Source organism: Rosa chinensis, chromosome 4 (assembly GCF_002994745.2).
Source record: "Rosa chinensis cultivar Old Blush chromosome 4, RchiOBHm-V2, whole genome shotgun sequence".
NCBI lineage: Eukaryota > Viridiplantae > Streptophyta > Magnoliopsida > Rosales > Rosaceae > Rosa > Rosa chinensis.
Window position 1 is genome coordinate 31,431,229 of NC_037091.1, and position 17,098 is coordinate 31,448,326.

A 17,098-nucleotide genomic window follows, 5' to 3' on the forward strand; every position below is an offset into this window, starting at 1 on the left:
GGTTTTACCATCATGGGATCAGCACCTGCCACCTAGGTACCATATTCCAACTGAAAGTTTTACACAATAATTACACATGCAAGGTAACTGTGAAACTATACAGGCCCCTTAGTTATAACAACAAAAGGTCAATACCAGCTGTCCAAGTAGAGTCAATTATATAATCCAGAGATAGTGAAACACAGATTAGTTTGTTTACTTGGATTGTCTGTGCAAGATTTCAGTGTAGGGGACTAAATTCAGTATTTTGATGTAGACCAAAGCACTTTCGAAAAAAGAAGGTGAAGACCTGTCAACATTTGCTGCCAAAGCGAAAAAGGAAAGCAAGGTCGAGTTCCGGTATTTTGTATTTGAGAAATGTGAAAAGGTATCACACACTTTTAATTTGTTTCATTGAGTTTGTCAAACAGATATTTCATATTGTAACTATCTACAATGTGCAGATTTTTATTCCCATCCTAGATAAAAGTCAAGAAGTGAACCACTGGTTCCTGATGGTAGTGAAAATAAGAAGCAAGGAGGTTGAGATATGGGATAGTTTACCTAGTCGCACATGCAAGACTACACGAGAGAATCTAGTTTATCATTTGGTAATAAATTATTTTTGCATTATTGTTATTATCTTCGATTATACGTACACATTTTCAAAGTTCACACATTCAGACATTCTTGTTCTTAATGATGTAGCTGAATACAATGGACATGATATTTGATAATGAGATTATAATTCATTTCGATGAAGGATGCACATTATCTTCATTTAAAATTTGTCATCCTGATTGTGTTCTAATCATTTTGCTTGTTTCGATGACATACTAATGTGGTCGGAGTTAGTTGCATATCCATGCCTTGTCTACGAGTTATTTTGTCAATTATAATTGCTGGCAAAGTGACTATGATAAATGCAGATCTGATGAGGAGCTCAATATGAGAGTCATGTAAATTAACATATTAGAAAAGAGATCTGATTTGTTATTATAAATCTTACCTGTCCTAAATTTCAAATCTTTAAGGAATATATGGTTATCAGAGAAGGGATGTTTCATGCTAATACGAATGGAGATGTAAGCAGTTTATCAGAGTATTCATATACAATCTCTAAGGAGTTGAGCATCAAAGCAGAGGATATCTAACATTGAAAGAAAGGAAATTGATCAGATTCAGGATATATGGAACTACCAAGGAATCCTTTTGTATAAATCTGTCATTCATTAATAAGATTAGTTTCATCAAAAGATTGAGGTCACAAACACAATGAGCATTTCAATCAGAAAAAATGACAAATACGAAACTCCCAAATTAACGATAGAATTACAAAGTCTGAGTCAGTGAGTTGTGTATCTCAAGCCTTCCTTTTCCTGCCCAACATAGGTCTCTTGCCAATCATTGAACTACTTGTCCTAGAAGTTGTCAGCGGCCCATGTAGTATGGCCAAAACACCAAACCCCAGGAAAGGGAAGTACTATAAGTTAACATTAAGGACAAGTTGGTGGCTTAAACACATTTCTTAACCGGCAATGTTGTTCTGTTTCTAATCCAATGCATACCTAAAATGAGGATTCGAACATAATCCGACATAAATGCATCATCAGAGTTCAATGGAAACTTGATCTTGGAATTGTGGAATTGCTTGGTACTTTCCCTCTTGCAAAGCTTAGCTGGGATCGTGGCAGTCTTGATGATTTGGATGCAAGGAAACCTGACCCTATGGCGAGAAGCCATCTCAGTGCACATCTGATCCACAGCCCCATTCAGACTGGTGTCACGGTACTCCTTGTACATGTTGTGATACCCTGTCCTGCTTTGATACCTCAACCAAATACCGTAGTTCTCAACAACAGTAGGTTTCTTCTCCAAAATCTGCACTCAATTCCATCAAATACTCAAGACCCAGAGAGGAAAAGAAAGAATCCTCAAAATTATACCTAAAAAACTCATTTCAACAACTACAATGCAATACAAAAGAGATCATCACAACCAACGATTACAAAATAGTACAATTCCGCAGAAAACCTGTGAAGAAAAACCAGCACCCAAGACCAATGTAGATTCATATACACAGAAAATCTTATTCTTTATGGTTTAAATAAAACATGTGTATAACCAACACGAGCAAAATGCAAAATGAGCTAACAACACTAAGCAAAAACACAAATGGACATAATTAACTTCCATTTCACACCTAATGCCCGAATTGAAACAGAGTGAATAAACATAATTTGATTTGATTCATACAACAAAATGTGAAAGGACAAAACAGGAGATGATAATACTGCATAAACAGAGCCTAATATGAATTCAAACGATAAAATGGAAAAGAAAATAACCTCATTGATGGCAACAATTTGGCCATTGCCACCTTCTTCAGGAAATACCAGAACTTGGACTTGGGGCGAACATCATTGGTGTGCCAAAGCTTCATGCGGTAGATCTTGGGGGCAGTGATGCTTCATGCGGTAGAGTCAATTATACAATGTGATGCCTTTTGGTTTGAAGAACGCAGGGGCAACCTATCAGTGATTGATGAACACCATGTTCGCGGAACATCTGGGCAAGATAATCGAGGTCTATGTAAACGACATGTTGGTCAAAAGTTAAAAGCCAGCGGACATGTGGCAAACCTAAAAATCATAATAACCATCCTTCTGACCTATGGTATGCGCCTCAACCCAGAAAAATGTTTCTTTGGCGTCACCGCCAGCAAATTTCTGGGGTATATTGTCAGTGAGCGGGGCATCGAGGCCAACCCTGATAAGGTGCAAGCCATCCTCAACATGAAGGACCCGGAGTAGAAGGTGCACGTCTAGTGCCTCCAGGGCAAGTTAACCGCCTTGTCTCGATTCATCTCCAGACTTACCAACATGTGTGCCCCATTTTTCAGAGCCCTTAAAACAACCCACAAGAAGGTCATCGACTGGAATCCAGAATGCCAAGCGGCGTTCCAAGGCCTGAAGGAATACCTGGCGGCAGTTCCACTCCTCTCCATTCCTGTCCAAGGAGAAACATTGTACATTTATCTAGCGATATCTCAGTAAGCGGTGAGCTGCGCCATCGTCCGGCAGGAAGGCCGGGACGAGCTCTCAGTTTTCTATGCCGGTAGGGGCATGAACGGAGCAGAAACACGGTATCCTTCATTGGAGCAGCTTGCTCTCGCACTCATCGTTGTCGCCAGACGCCTCCGCCAATACTTCCAAGCCCATTCAATCCATCTGTTAACCAATCAACCGCTGAGACAAGTAATGCAGAACCCTGAACATTCGGGGCGCCTCAGCAAGTGGGCCATTGAGCTTAGCGAGTTTGACATAGATTACAAATCACGAACCGCCATGAAGGGCCAGGCGGTAGCAGACTTCATCGCTGAGCTCACCGAGAGTCAGCCCGAAACCAAGATCGATGTACCGCCCGTAACGGAAATGGTTACAGCCGTGGAGCCGGCTCCCCAACAATCAGACTGGAACCTACACGTGGATGGTTCCGCCTCAGCCAAGGCCAGCGGCGCCGGAATCATCTTAACAGGACCAGGAGGGCTTAGCGTCGAATACGCATTGAAATTCAACTTCAAAGCTTCTAACAACATGGCGGAATATGAGGCACTCATTGCGAGCCTACTCCTCGCCATCGATTCAGGGGCCGACAGTGTCAACATCTTCAGCAATTCTCAGCTGCTCGTTAACCAGGTCAACGACAGCTTTCAGGCCAAGGATCAGCAGTTAGCGGCATACTTAGGGTACGCTAAGACGCTGCTCAAGAAATTCAAGTTCCACACCATCACACAAATCCCCAGAGAAAAGAACGCCAAGGCTGATTCACTGGCAAGACTGGCAACTGCCCAGCCACACCAGAGACCAGCGGACACAAGAGTAGAGTCTCTGGACAGGCCAAGCATCACAAAAACCCTGGCGGAGATCTTTAACATCGAGGCCAATCCTAGTTGGATGGACGAAATTATTCAGTACAAGCGCAACGGGACACAGTTCAACAATAAGGAACTCATCTCTTTCACCGCTAACCTGGCCACCAAGATGCGTTTTGCATCGGTCGCCCATCCCCAAACCAACGGCCAAGTCGAAGCAGCAAATAAGATAATCAAGAAACTGTTACAGAAGAAGCTCGCTGAGGCCAAGGGTTTATGGGTGGAGAAGCTCCCGGAGGTTCTATGGGCCATCAGGACAACCCCAACCTCCGCCACAGGTGAAACCCCCTTTTGTATGATGTTCGGAACTGAGGCTGTCCTACCTATCGAGGTAACCCAACCAACCGCTAAGGTCAAAGGCTACTGCCCCGAGACCAACAGCGACGGCGTTGACCTCGACAGGGATCTACTAGAGGAAAAGCGAGACGTAGCCCATTTGCGCAATCTCCAGAACAAGCGGCGAGTGTCACGTTTCTACAACTCCAGGGTCAAAGCCTACAACCTCTAACTGGGGGACTGGGTAATTAAAGAAGTCATACCACCGCCAACAAAACTCCGCCCAACTTGGGAAGGTCCATACAAAATTGTAGAGGTCGTTAGCCCAAGCACCTTCTACCTTCTACCCACCCTTGGAATACCGAACACCTTTGGTATTACTACAAATAGTCATAACGCTACCCAAGAGCATCTTGACTTAGCTAAATTTTTGTTCAATATTTAGCTAAGGGAAGCTACCCAACGGGTACGACCCCGCTTTTGTAAACGCTGTTCAGACAGCTATCAATGAAACGAGGAATTATTCAAACCATTGTTACCAAGTCTAGCACTGGGGGCAACTGGCAACGTAATATTTATGCCTCAGCGACTACAAAAACTTTCCTACTTCTATTTTCAAGGGTTGGCAGGGTTGGCGGGGTTGGCAAGGTCGGCTCCGCTACCTTCAGCATTTCCACCGGTGGCCTGCGACGGATGGGAACGGCTCGTCTGGTCGGACCCTCAGGCTGTGGGACTGGGGGTCTCTATTGTGCCATCCGCCCGGGTGTGGGTGGCCAAGAACCCAGCACGGGACACCTCGGACTGCGTAGGCGTCCTCTGAGAGTCGCCCTCTGGAAGCCTGCCACTCTCCCCGCTACCCGAGTAGGCTCCAGCATGAGCAGGGGCGACAGGGGAGCAGTACTTGTTGTCGGCGGAGCTTCCTTAGTTGGCTGCACGACCGGCATCGACGCTTTGGCCCAGTCGATGGCGCCCTTCTGCTGCAGCATTTCCACATTGGCCAGGGCACCGGCCTTCGCTGCTTCGGTCAGCGCCTTCTTGTGCTCCGCTGACTGCTTGTATGACTCAACAGCAGCGGCTGCAGCACGGCTCCCCTCAGTCTCCAGGCGTGCGACTTCACCCTCCAGCCACTTAACCTCGGCCTGTTTGGCGGCGGACTCCGGCTGAAGGATCTCAACCTTCTTCTCCTTGGCTCCCACCCGATCCCGCAGCAGCGACATGTCTTGGTCCAACTTGGCGAACTGTTCGTTCCGCTCCAAGTGCCGCTCAATGGCAACGTTCAGCTTGCCACAGGCGTCCGCCGCATCGCAGTCGGCCTTTGTCAAGCGTCGCTCGACATCAGCCAACTTTTCCTGGGCCTTCCTCAATTCCCTCTATAGGCCCGCCACCTCCTCCCTGAGCTCCCGCTCAACCAGGGGCTGTTTCGATGCAGCATGGAACATCTCATGGAGCCCAACGGCGATGTGCCCAAAGGCTGTGCTGAAGGGCGATTCGCTGACGGCGGTCGAACGAACAATCCCCTCCAGGCCGCCGTACCCCAACCGCTCGCAGAGGTGATACAGGAAGTCCCGTTCACCGTCATTCAGAAACTCGGCGTAGGCGGCAAATGAGTCCAGGCCGCTGGTACCCGCCGCTTTCGCCAAATCAGCGGTAACCTCTGGCAGAGCCTGCCTTGACTTCTTCGGCTGCTCCTGGGCCCCGGTTATCTCCACTTCCTCCTCTTCTCCGCCCGAGTCGGGTTGACGGGGCTTTCGCTGCAGCGCCCGCGTGCTCCCAGCAGCCCTCGCACCCCCGTCGGCGCCTCCAACCCCGCTATGGTCACACCCTTAGTTGGGCGCACCGCCTTCTTCGACACCCTGCGCCGTATTGCAGGTGCTCTCTCTTTCCGCGGCGCCACCTCGTTCGCTACGCCGATTCCCGCCTGAACAACAGGCAACCCGTCACCACCAAGATGGGAGTGGTGCGGCATTGGCAGCGGCACCGGAACCTCGGACGGGCTCAGTGCCAGCGTCTCCGGGTTCACCACCGTCTTCTGAGCCGCTAGCCCGCATACATGGCTTCCAGGAAATTGTCGACCTCAGAGCGGTCCATAGCTTTTGCAAAAGCGTCACGGCTCGCCTTGTTTCCCGGTGGGGTCTCTACAAAAATATATAATGGCAGGCCGGTTAGCATGAGGCAACCTCACAAAGGGTGCGGTAAAGCGGAGAGTACTTACCAACGGCACGCGTCAGCTGTTGAGCTACCAACAGCTCCCACCCGGTAAGGAGACCGAAGTCCAGTAAGTTGCGATTCCGCCAGCAACCCCTGATGCGTGCTACGCGGCACTCTTCCTCACGAGTCAGGCTGTCCCGCTGCACAAGAAAGGTCATTATCAGTACAAGTACGAGTACAAAAAAAAAAACCCCTCCAGTCGTGGTCAGCGGAGACAGCAAACAACCTCGGATGGGCTGAAACTCCGACTTAATTCTAAACGTCGGCTCCCCCTCGTTAGACACCGCTTGGTACTCCCACCCCGCCGTAGCAATGTAGAAGGAACCCCGCCAGTACGACATCGAGTCCCTCAGGTTCTCGATCAGCATGGGCGCTCCTTAGCGACGACTGAGGTTTACTTGCCCTCTACAACCCTGGCGCTTCACGTACACCAGTTCGTAGAAGTGTAAAACCTCCGCCACGGTCGGTCCTTCGCAACCAGACAACAGCCACACTAGTTCAGCGCCAGCAGTAACCGCCACATGTTGGGGCACACTTCCCAAAGGCGATGCCGAACTCGCACACCAGGATCTGTAGGTTGGGTACTAGCGGGAGGGTCACTCTCTCGCGGAATATAGCCTCGTGCACCGCGGCGTGGCCCGCTGGGAGGATCGAAGCTTTCTCTTCTACCGTCGGCGGACGTAGCTTCACCATGCGGGGCAACCGGAACACCCGCTCAGCAAGTTGACGGCAACAGCGGTCATCCTACCTCCCGCCTCGTCAACAGGGGTGCCATCCTTGAACACCCAGGCCGACTCCGTATCCTCCCCCGCTACACCTTCCCCCCAGCGGAACCGCTGGCGGCACTATTACTTTCTAGGCACTCTTCGTGCATAGTATGAGCAGCGGCAGCCTCCCCCGCCCTAGAACTCTCCGGACCCGATGCATGACCTATAGCTACGTCCCACTGAATGGTCTGTAGCGGCTCGACCTCTAGCGGTTCTGGCAGTGAGGTTCGTGCACGGGTAGACGGATGCAACGAGTCAATAAAATTTCTATCCGCCGCCCTGAACGACACTTCAGATCCAGAATCCTCACTGCTCGAAATCTCTATGACGTCGGCCATCCCAAAACCCTAAAACCCAAATCAGTTAGCTCACACAGGATCTAACCTATCCCTATATCAGTCAGTACCCAAGAACATCAACAACACCCAACCCAGAAAATACCAAAACATGAACAAACGCACTCAAACCCAGATTCAACCATCTAGAAAATCCCTAAAAACCCCAATTCTGTCAAATACAGCAACCCATCCCCAAACCCACTCTCACATCCTCACAACACTTCAACAAAGGACGTACCACAGAAACACCCAAAAATCACCATGGCAGACACCCAATGAAACAGGGAGATTAGTCAGAATACCAACCTCAACGATGGAGTCCCTGACAGCAGTGTGAGCACTTGTCTTCGGAGCCGGAGGTCGTCGGTTCTTCCACGCACGAAAACTCGGTAATATCGCTTCAACCTTTTTGCCCTATTTCAGACGCAGAAAGCTTGAAGACGACGAAGCACAGTTCAAAGTTTAGAGCAGTGTCAAATATGCCAACTTCCCCCCCCCCTTTTATGTCAATGTCAAGCAGTCCTACGCCGTCCATTGAAAAACGACATCAACTGTCAGCCGTACACGTGTCTCACAACTACAGTTACTCTCCGGATTAACCGAGGCATCGCCTCGGTTACAAAATCCATCATTACTCGACATTAATGGCGAGGAGATGGCTAGGCGGAGGAGACACACCTCCGCACCCTAACCCTTTAGGGGTTCGCCACGTGTCAACCACCATCAGACGAAGCGTCTGGTAGAAGCCACTACTGTTGGAAGGAGGGCGCCAGTCAGTATCGAAGTCACCGCTGAGCGAAACCCCGCTAGCAGAACTTCTCACTTCTCTTTCCAAGTATCGAAGTCACCGCTAAGCGAAACCCCGCTAGCGGAACTTCCCACTTGTCTCTTTCCAAGTATCGAAGTCACCGCTGAGCGAAACCCCGCTAGCGGAACTTCTCACTTGTCTCTTTCCAAGTGTCGAAGTCACCACTAAGCGAATCCCCGCTAGCAAAACTTCCACTTGTCAATTTGCAAGGGGCCGCCTCAGCTATACGTGGCACTGCCGGCATAACCCCCTCCATCTTGCAAACCCCGTACGTTGCTGAGCGCAACTTCGCTCAGTAACCACCACCGAACACGTCTACGCGACGCTATTTCCTGCTACATCCAGCGAGGGGTATCCGCCAACGGCGAATCCCGAGGCTACGCCTCACTCTGACAACGACCGCCACGCGGCGTTACAGTCAGATCGTCCTTAAGGGACACGGGGACTTGTCAACAGTCTACGACGACCCTGATCAGGTACGTTGACCCCCGTCACTTGGGTACTAAGATTGGGCTAGCTACCCAACACCCTCTGCTCCGCGCATCTCCCCCTCAACAAACAATTTGCCGACCATCCGGAGGTCTGTCTTGGCTAGGGAGTGGGGGACTCCCTGGCGGGCCTAGCAGGGGCCCACCCGGAACGGTATAAAGCGTTCGCTCAGTAAATCCATGGTTGACAATGCACTGACGCTAATTATGCTGTTGCAAGTCTAGCGGAAGTAACACTTCACACCGCCGATCAACTCCCCAACCAAGATTGCCCTCCTTGACTGGGGACTTGGGGGACTTGTACCTACATGTGCCAGAACGAGCATAATTAGCTATAATGAGCCACGCTCATTGTATCGCCAGAGGTACCAACTCCCACCAAAGGAGCGACCTGTGAAGGCACGGCCAGGCAGGCTACCGCTTGAGCCCTGGACCCCCCCAGATCACTGCTGACGCGCCGCCACACGCCGCGTCAAGACAGCATCAGAAGCTCCAGACACTAGGAATCGAAGCACATCAGTCCCACATCGGAAACAAGAAGAAGATCAGCCTCTTCCTCAACTATAAAAGGTTCTCTCCTCTCTCCTCATTAATTACGTAATTACTACTCATTTATTGTTATGCTACCCGTATACAGTGACTGACTTAGGCATCGGAGCAGTGAAGACCGCCCAACGCGGTCTCCCTCTGACGCCCTGTCTATCGTGTTGCAGCAAACAGGAATCATCTAATCCTAGGAGTAGCGGTCCGCCCACGGGACCTGTGTTAAGCAAGGCATCGGCTACCGCCGGACTTGAGCATCAACAACCACATTGAACGTATTTAGTGATAATTATAGCTATAATCAAAGTAATTACTACATTTACGATATTCATTACAAGTTTTTGAATGATTTACGTATAAAACAATAAATGAGTACTTACTATGGTAATTTTTTTTTTTTAAGTACACATGTCAAATTATAAGTGGTTAACCTGTTGACCTGGATAACAGGTTTCACCAATTAATTTAATTTAATATATATTTATTAAAAAGTTGATGTATGACAAACATCAACATACCTTAGACTTCCCCATATATATATATATATGATTTTTCTCAGGTGCGGACGTCCGTACTGAAATTTTGGTACGGATTTCCTGTTTTCGACCACTTTCCGGCCACATTTTTACATCTTAACCGTTCAGTTTTTAGGTCCTAGTGTATAGATCACCTCTGCAAATTTTCAGTCAATTTGGTGATCGTTAAGGCATCCAAAACTGCAATTTACACGAACGGACCGAATCTGACGATCCGGAACCGTTCGTATTTATAATGGTAAATTGCAGTTTTTGATGCTTTAACAATCACCAAATTGGCTGAAATTTTTGAAGAGGTGATCTATACATTATGACCTAAAAACTGAACCGTTAAGATGTGAAATTGTGATCGGAAAGTGGGGGAAAATAGGAAATCTGTACTGTCCACACCGTAGCCGGACTGTATATATATATATATATATTTTTTTTTTTTTTCCTTATGTACTAACAAGTCTTTGAACCTCTGTTGGGTGGGTTTCTTCTTTGCTTTGGACAATCGACAAATCAAGAGAGTAGTGGTGTGAATGAGTGAGCAGGAAGGATTGTTGAGTTTTTATGTTTTCAATAATTGTTTTGACAGTTATTTTTGGTTTTTCTCCTGGTGGTCAGTTAAATGACTAGGTGGCTTCTGATAGTTTAAGTAATTGTCTAATTTTGTTCTTCTATTGCTCCATCCATTCTATGAGTCATCAGTAGAAATCTGTATTATGATCTGATGGATCTATGATTATTGTTGGACTGTTGTTGATTTGCACATGGTGTTGTAACATTTTAATGTTTTATTTATTATTGAAATTAAATTTGGGTGAATTTATTTTGTGTTTAAATTCTGAATTTATTTGTGTGCTTAAATTCTGAATTTATTTTGAATTTTATTTTGTAACTCATGGTGTTTTATTTTGATTTATTTTAGTTTTAATTCTTGTAACCTATGGCTTTTGGTTACTATCCTATTAATGGTAGGGAGTGTCCTAAGAGCCTATAAATAGCACCATTTGTTGCATGCTCAAACAGATTATTGCTTTTACGTAATATTGTTACGAAACATTACTATTCGCCCATCAATTTTCTTTCCAAAATCCCCCAAAGTGTCTTGTGTGTTTTTTGGCCAAAGAAAGGTGTTCTTTTGGTGGAGCTTTGGGTTCCTTCAATTTTTGCAGATTGGTGGGAGTCACACAACTTATTGTTGGGCTGTTGTATCCTGGAGGGGACAAGTCAAGAGATTTCTGGTGCACCGGCATTGTTCCGCAGAGGGCTTGAATCTCCTTAAACAGAGCGAGATACCCGTGCCTCAGCCTATTGTCAACGAGTTTCGCATATAGAAATTATAATTTTTATTGTAATTTCACCAACACATGGAATTCAAAAGCATTTGATAGTAACCCGTGTGTTAATTTTCTTGTTGGTGGCAAAGTTAAACTTTAACCTCTTGCAGATTATCTTGGAGTTCTGCATAAATAGTTCTTGATTTAACTTTTTTTGCAATGGTTCATCATTAAATTATCAAACTTAATGAATGTCATTTAGGTGACAGCCTCTGTTTTTGTTGTATGTTCTCTTTTGTCCTATAGAAGCTAGCTATCCTGATGACTATAGTATTTTAGCCACTACTAGTACTAAGTTTACGTACAATATGACAGTTGTTTAGATATAGTAAATTGGACAGATAAAATTAATAATGTTAATGTGTTGCAAGAGTACAAGTTGGGACTAGAACTTATTAGCTTCCTCGGTTCCTCCTCTCCATTACTTCACCTGTATACATATTTGTTGGCATGTAAGCTGCTGACTATTGAAACATTGATATTCATTGAAGTGACCTGTGATGAAGAAATGTATATAAATCACTTGGCATAACACCTTAGCTCATTATTTTGGGTAAGTTACTCTTTTCTGGTTAGTAGAGGGTGAGTTCATATGTTGTAAGTTCATAATTTGTTGAATGTTTACTTGAGTCGTTATTTTGCTTCGCAATTTGGTTAACTTGGTTATGAAGATGAAACAACTTGTTCATGTCAGACTTCACAAAATAGTTTGCAATCGTCATACTCTTTTTTTGTTATAGTCTGTTTCTGTCCAACTATTTTGGTTAGAGTAATTACTCTAGTTATTCTCTTTTGGAAGATTAATCTTCTAGCGTGCCTATAATTGAAGAAATCCACACATAATTAGAGTGAAAGTTTCTTATTTAAGTATTGTAGTGTTCTGATACAAACGGAATCATTTAGTTCTTGTCGAACTACATGGTAGTAATGATTGCAGGTAATGCAAAGGATACATTGAAGTACCTCTGTTAATCATCTAGGAAAGTTTATTAATTAGTTGGAATGGACTATTCTTGTAAGGTGCTTGTTCTCCTCACTGTTGTGTATATGGCGCGCAGTCTTCATTTGTTATTTTTTGAAGTCTACGAAGTTGCTTCTTGTACTTGTATATGTAGCCATACCAATGTATCATCTCTTTAAGAATTTGTAAGTGGAAGCCTCAAGAGGATGCAATAATTGTCTCTGGGAAGCAGATATATTCAGGTAAATTCCTCTTTTTAGTTTTTATACCACTTCTGTTTGAGCCCAAAAGTACAACTTCTACAGTTGCAGACTTGCAGATATGTTCTTTTGTCCCTTTATACCTTGATAGTAAATGAGTTAATAATAATGACAGAATTTAATTGAATGTAAAAAATGATTGGAGCTCTAATGAATTTAACCCGGTTAGGTCTGGGATAAAATTAAGTAGGGATTGTGCCTTCCTTGGGTGAAAGACCCTAAATCCGATTGGAGCTCGTGGATTCGAGCGGATAACTAAGTAGGGATTGTGCTTCCCTAGGGTGAAAGCCTAAATCCGATTGGAGCTCGTGGATTCGAACGGATAACTAAGTAGGGATTGTGCTTCCCTAGGGTGAAAGACCCAAAACCCAATCGGGAATCCGCTTGGTATGGGGTGTCCTTGGTGGCCTTAATCTGAGATTCCGCTTATACGAGGTGTTCTCGATGGCCTTAATTCGAGAAGTAGAGGGCCTAACTTTGGGAGTGGAATTGATGATGAAACTGCATATTTGTGACCTTATTTGTGACCTTATAGGTGGCAAGGCCAGATATGGTCAGATCTTTGTGGATTTATGGATATCAAGACTAGGCATGGTCTTATCTGAATTGCAAAATTTGTGATATAAGTTTGAGCTTGCTCAAGTCATTGAGTAGCTTTTGGAAGACATGAAATATTAAGGCTGGGAATCCAACTGAAAAGACCATTCATGGTTCTTTAATGCTTGAATACAAGCTGGGCAGAGTCTTCATGGTCACCATATGAGCTCATGATAATAATGGTTTGGCAGACTTCTCCCATATACTATTGATTGTAGATAAATAAGCTTGACAAGCATTTCACATTTATTCAAGTATTCCATATGGTTGAATACAAGTATTTTTTATTGTCGACCTCTTGCTTTGGTACATCTACCATAATGCATAAATAATTTATTTTTCCTTCATGGATAATCAACAATCACGTGCGACTTTGATTGCTTTTGTGGGTTCATGTTCAATCATGGAAACGGTTACCTATATGAGCATTTTCTTGTCATGAACCTTATTTAACGAATATGAGAATATCCTTTTTGAATGACAAAAGCGGTAATACTAATCAGGTAAGAGATATATAAAGGGGGACTATATGATTCGCAACAACCTCCCTTTGCATTGCATGTAGGGCTGTCAATGGGTCGTGTCGGGTTGGGTTCGTGTCGGGTCAAGATATTTGTCGTGTTGCAAGATACAAACCCAAACCCAACCCATTTAATAATCGTGTCAAAAATCTAAACCCAAACCCAACCTATTTATTAAACGGGTTACCCGTTTCCAACCCGCTTAACCCATTTAACAAATAGGTTATGTCGTGTTAGACAAAATGACCCATTTAAGGATTAACAATGCGACCCATTTAACTAAAAAAATGCATAAATTGATTAAATTCACTAAAAACTCCACAAGACGAATAATATAAATAATTATATATATTCATAAATAATTAAATCCAATAATTATAAAGCAAAATATTTCAAATTATTTAATCTTATGATCAAATACTCCCAACGTCCAAAATTTCAAGAAGAAGTATAACATAATCGGGTTATACGGGTTCACTTCGTGTTGGGAGGTTGACCCGTGGCCGACCCATTTATTAAATGGGTCATGGCGGGTTGACCCACGGCTGACCCGCTTTTTAATCGTGCGGGTTCAACCCGCTTTATTTCGTGCGGGTTTCGAGTCGTGTTATCGGGTCGTGTCGGAATTGACAGCCCTAATTGCATGCTGCTAAAACTTTGTTACCAAAGTCTATAAGGAAGTTCGTATTACGTACTCTGGTATATTCAGCAAATTTGATTACCTTGAGATGATTAAACATATTTTTTGGTCATGAATTCAATAAATAAACATGGTTGTAGGAGAGAACTTTTCTACCCTGCACGAGTCGTACAAACAGATTGTATCACCTCTAATGTGATACCAAAGTGATTGTCACCTGCATGTGCAAGCAGAGTTTGACAAAAGAATATAGAGGGGTTTGACACAAAAGTGTATGATATCCCAAAACAAATCAAGTATACCAAATAAATGCCAATATATTACTCGTTAAATGGGGGGGGGGGCACGGTGGTTTGCTCGTTAAAGAACAAGTGTACCCCGGATAAATGGAAATGTAAATGCAAATATATTACACCAATATATTATGAAAATAATTATCAGCGACCTGCTTCAAATTTCAAGGACGAAATTTTTAAACGGGGAGAGTTCGTAATACCCAGTACTCGAAAATGAATAAAAGAATCAAGTGTTTAAATTAGTTACTTCTAGTTAATAAAGAAATTGACTACCATGGATTTGAAGCAATGTATATTCGAAGAAATCAAATTGAATTCTATCTTCATATATGCTATATGGTTAGACCTTTAAGCTGATACGCTAAAAGCAAGCGCATAATTTAATCCTGAAATGTCATCGTTAGTATACAGTAAATAGGGATCGTTCTAATCCAGGGATTGAGGGTACATATGTCATTGTAAAACAATTAAAGAATTAATACAAATATAAATATAATATTTACAAAAATAAAACAAAGGATATATACAAAGTAAAGAAACAAGAGGGGTTTTATCATTAGGGTTTCAAAAATTAAAATTAAAAAAAATAAAGAAAATGTAAAAACACATGTACAAGAATGAAACGTAAGAAACAAAGATCAAAACCAATTCCATATGATTAAACTCGATTCAAACCCTATAATTGATCATCTAGGTAATGAGAAAGAAGTTGATCATGTGAAACATTTGAAGCAAATGATTTCCCATATTTTACTTTCCTTTACTAATTAATCTAAATGAAAGCACCTACATCAATCCTATTAAACATGCAATCAAAGTCTAGAAAGCTAACTAATCAAAATATGTTCAACACAAGAAGCATAGAGAAAGCTTATCAACTTAAGTGCACAACCTAGTATGAATAAGTTCATCTATTTGCAATCCTCTTCAATTGAATTCGACCTTTGTCCAAAGCCTTTACTACTTGTGATTTAGGTTCACAAAACTATTAGGTGAATCGTTTACCTAAATCTAGCACTAATTACATGCATATATCCTAAGTTGGCCACCAAAGAACATAAACATATAAAAGTTTTATGTCAAGCAAATTCAATCGAACAAACTCACATAAGCAACTTAGAATCACAATCATAGAATTCGAAAACTTTATTTAAACATAGAATTGGGCTTAAATTTTGCCCTAAACATTATTGTTAACTAGAAACAAGTTCCTACGAAATCAAACAAGGAAAACCAAAAGGTTACAAGGAAAAAAATTGAATTACACCGTGAGTAGAGATCGAGATGGAGAGCTTGAACGTTGGACTCTTGAATCTTGGAAGCAAGTCTTCAAGGTGGATGATGGAGGATATGATCTTCACGGCTCCTTCTTCTTCCTCTCCTTGCTTGAAAACGTAGAACTTGAAACTAGAGAGTGGAGAGAGAGAGAGCTTATGATGTTATGGAAGAATTTTTCTGAATGAAGAGGTGTGTGTTCTTGTGGTGTAGCATAGGGGGGTTTATATAAGGGGACGACCAAGCTTCATGATTCTTCTTTTAATTTCCCAAGGAATTAATTTGATAATGCCACACAGCTTTGATCAATCACGTAGCGCCACGTCAGCTCTGTTGTGTCATCCAACCAATCAAAAAGCTCCAAAATAAATCCCTAATATATTGTTGCCGAATTTTTTAGGATTATTTCTGATTTTATTCATAAATTTTGGCCAAATATCTAGGCATGAACCTAGACAATGTATTTGGACGCATTTTGGACCTTCTCTCCCTTAAATCTCTCCATGGCTTTATCCTTAATGTCCTCCCCTTGATTTTCTCTTGATTTTCACATTAATACTGCAGATTTTAATTCCTTAATTTTGGCCAACATATCTCAAGGGAATTGAGGAACGAATCTGGACTTGTTTTAAGCCTTATCTTGTTGCACAATCCCTTGAAACTCTCCCAAAATTTTCTCAACGTAATCTCCTTGATTTTCACATTGTCTCCATCATTTCCCATGGCAAAAATCAGATTTAATATCTCAAAATATCTCCAACGTCATCTTCTCTTGATAATTCACAGCAATTAAGGATTTATTCTCCAAAAATCCCTCTTTGACGTTCACAAAACCCTAAATCCAATGGGCTTCCTCTATTTGCCAAAAATCCAAATTAATCCATAAGATTCTTGGGCCTCCATGTGTCATCTTCAAGACATAAGGTCTCCTAGTGCCTCCAGGAATCTTCTCCCAACGCCCTCTAGCTTTTCTTTCTCTTTTTGAGCTCATTTCAGCTTGTTTGCTCCATAGGACCTGAAAATAGAAACTATTACTAAAAATAAAAGCTTTCCTAAACAAGAATGATTCATTTAAGGAAATAACTAAGTAAATATGAGAAAATAACAATTAAAACATCGCATTAAAATGCTCCTATCATAACCCTATTATTTTTCCTACTGACACATAGCAAATATACATGTTGACACATAGCAAATATAGATGACAAATGGACCAAGATAAAGAAGGAAGCAAATAATGAAATCTAACAAAAAAAAGGAAGGGTCGAGAGTCTTAAGGGAGGATTGAGAAAGAGATGGTAGATAGGAAGTTCTAGAACTAGAGAGAAACAACTCGATCTATGACC

General features: G+C 43.2%; 1 pseudogene; it reads right to left on the minus strand.

Moving 5' to 3' along the window:
• Positions 1-1,493: 1,493 nt before the first annotated feature.
• Positions 1,494-6,277, minus strand: LOC112199115 (annotated as a pseudogene).
• Between the last annotated feature and the right edge of the window lie 10,821 nt (positions 6,278-17,098).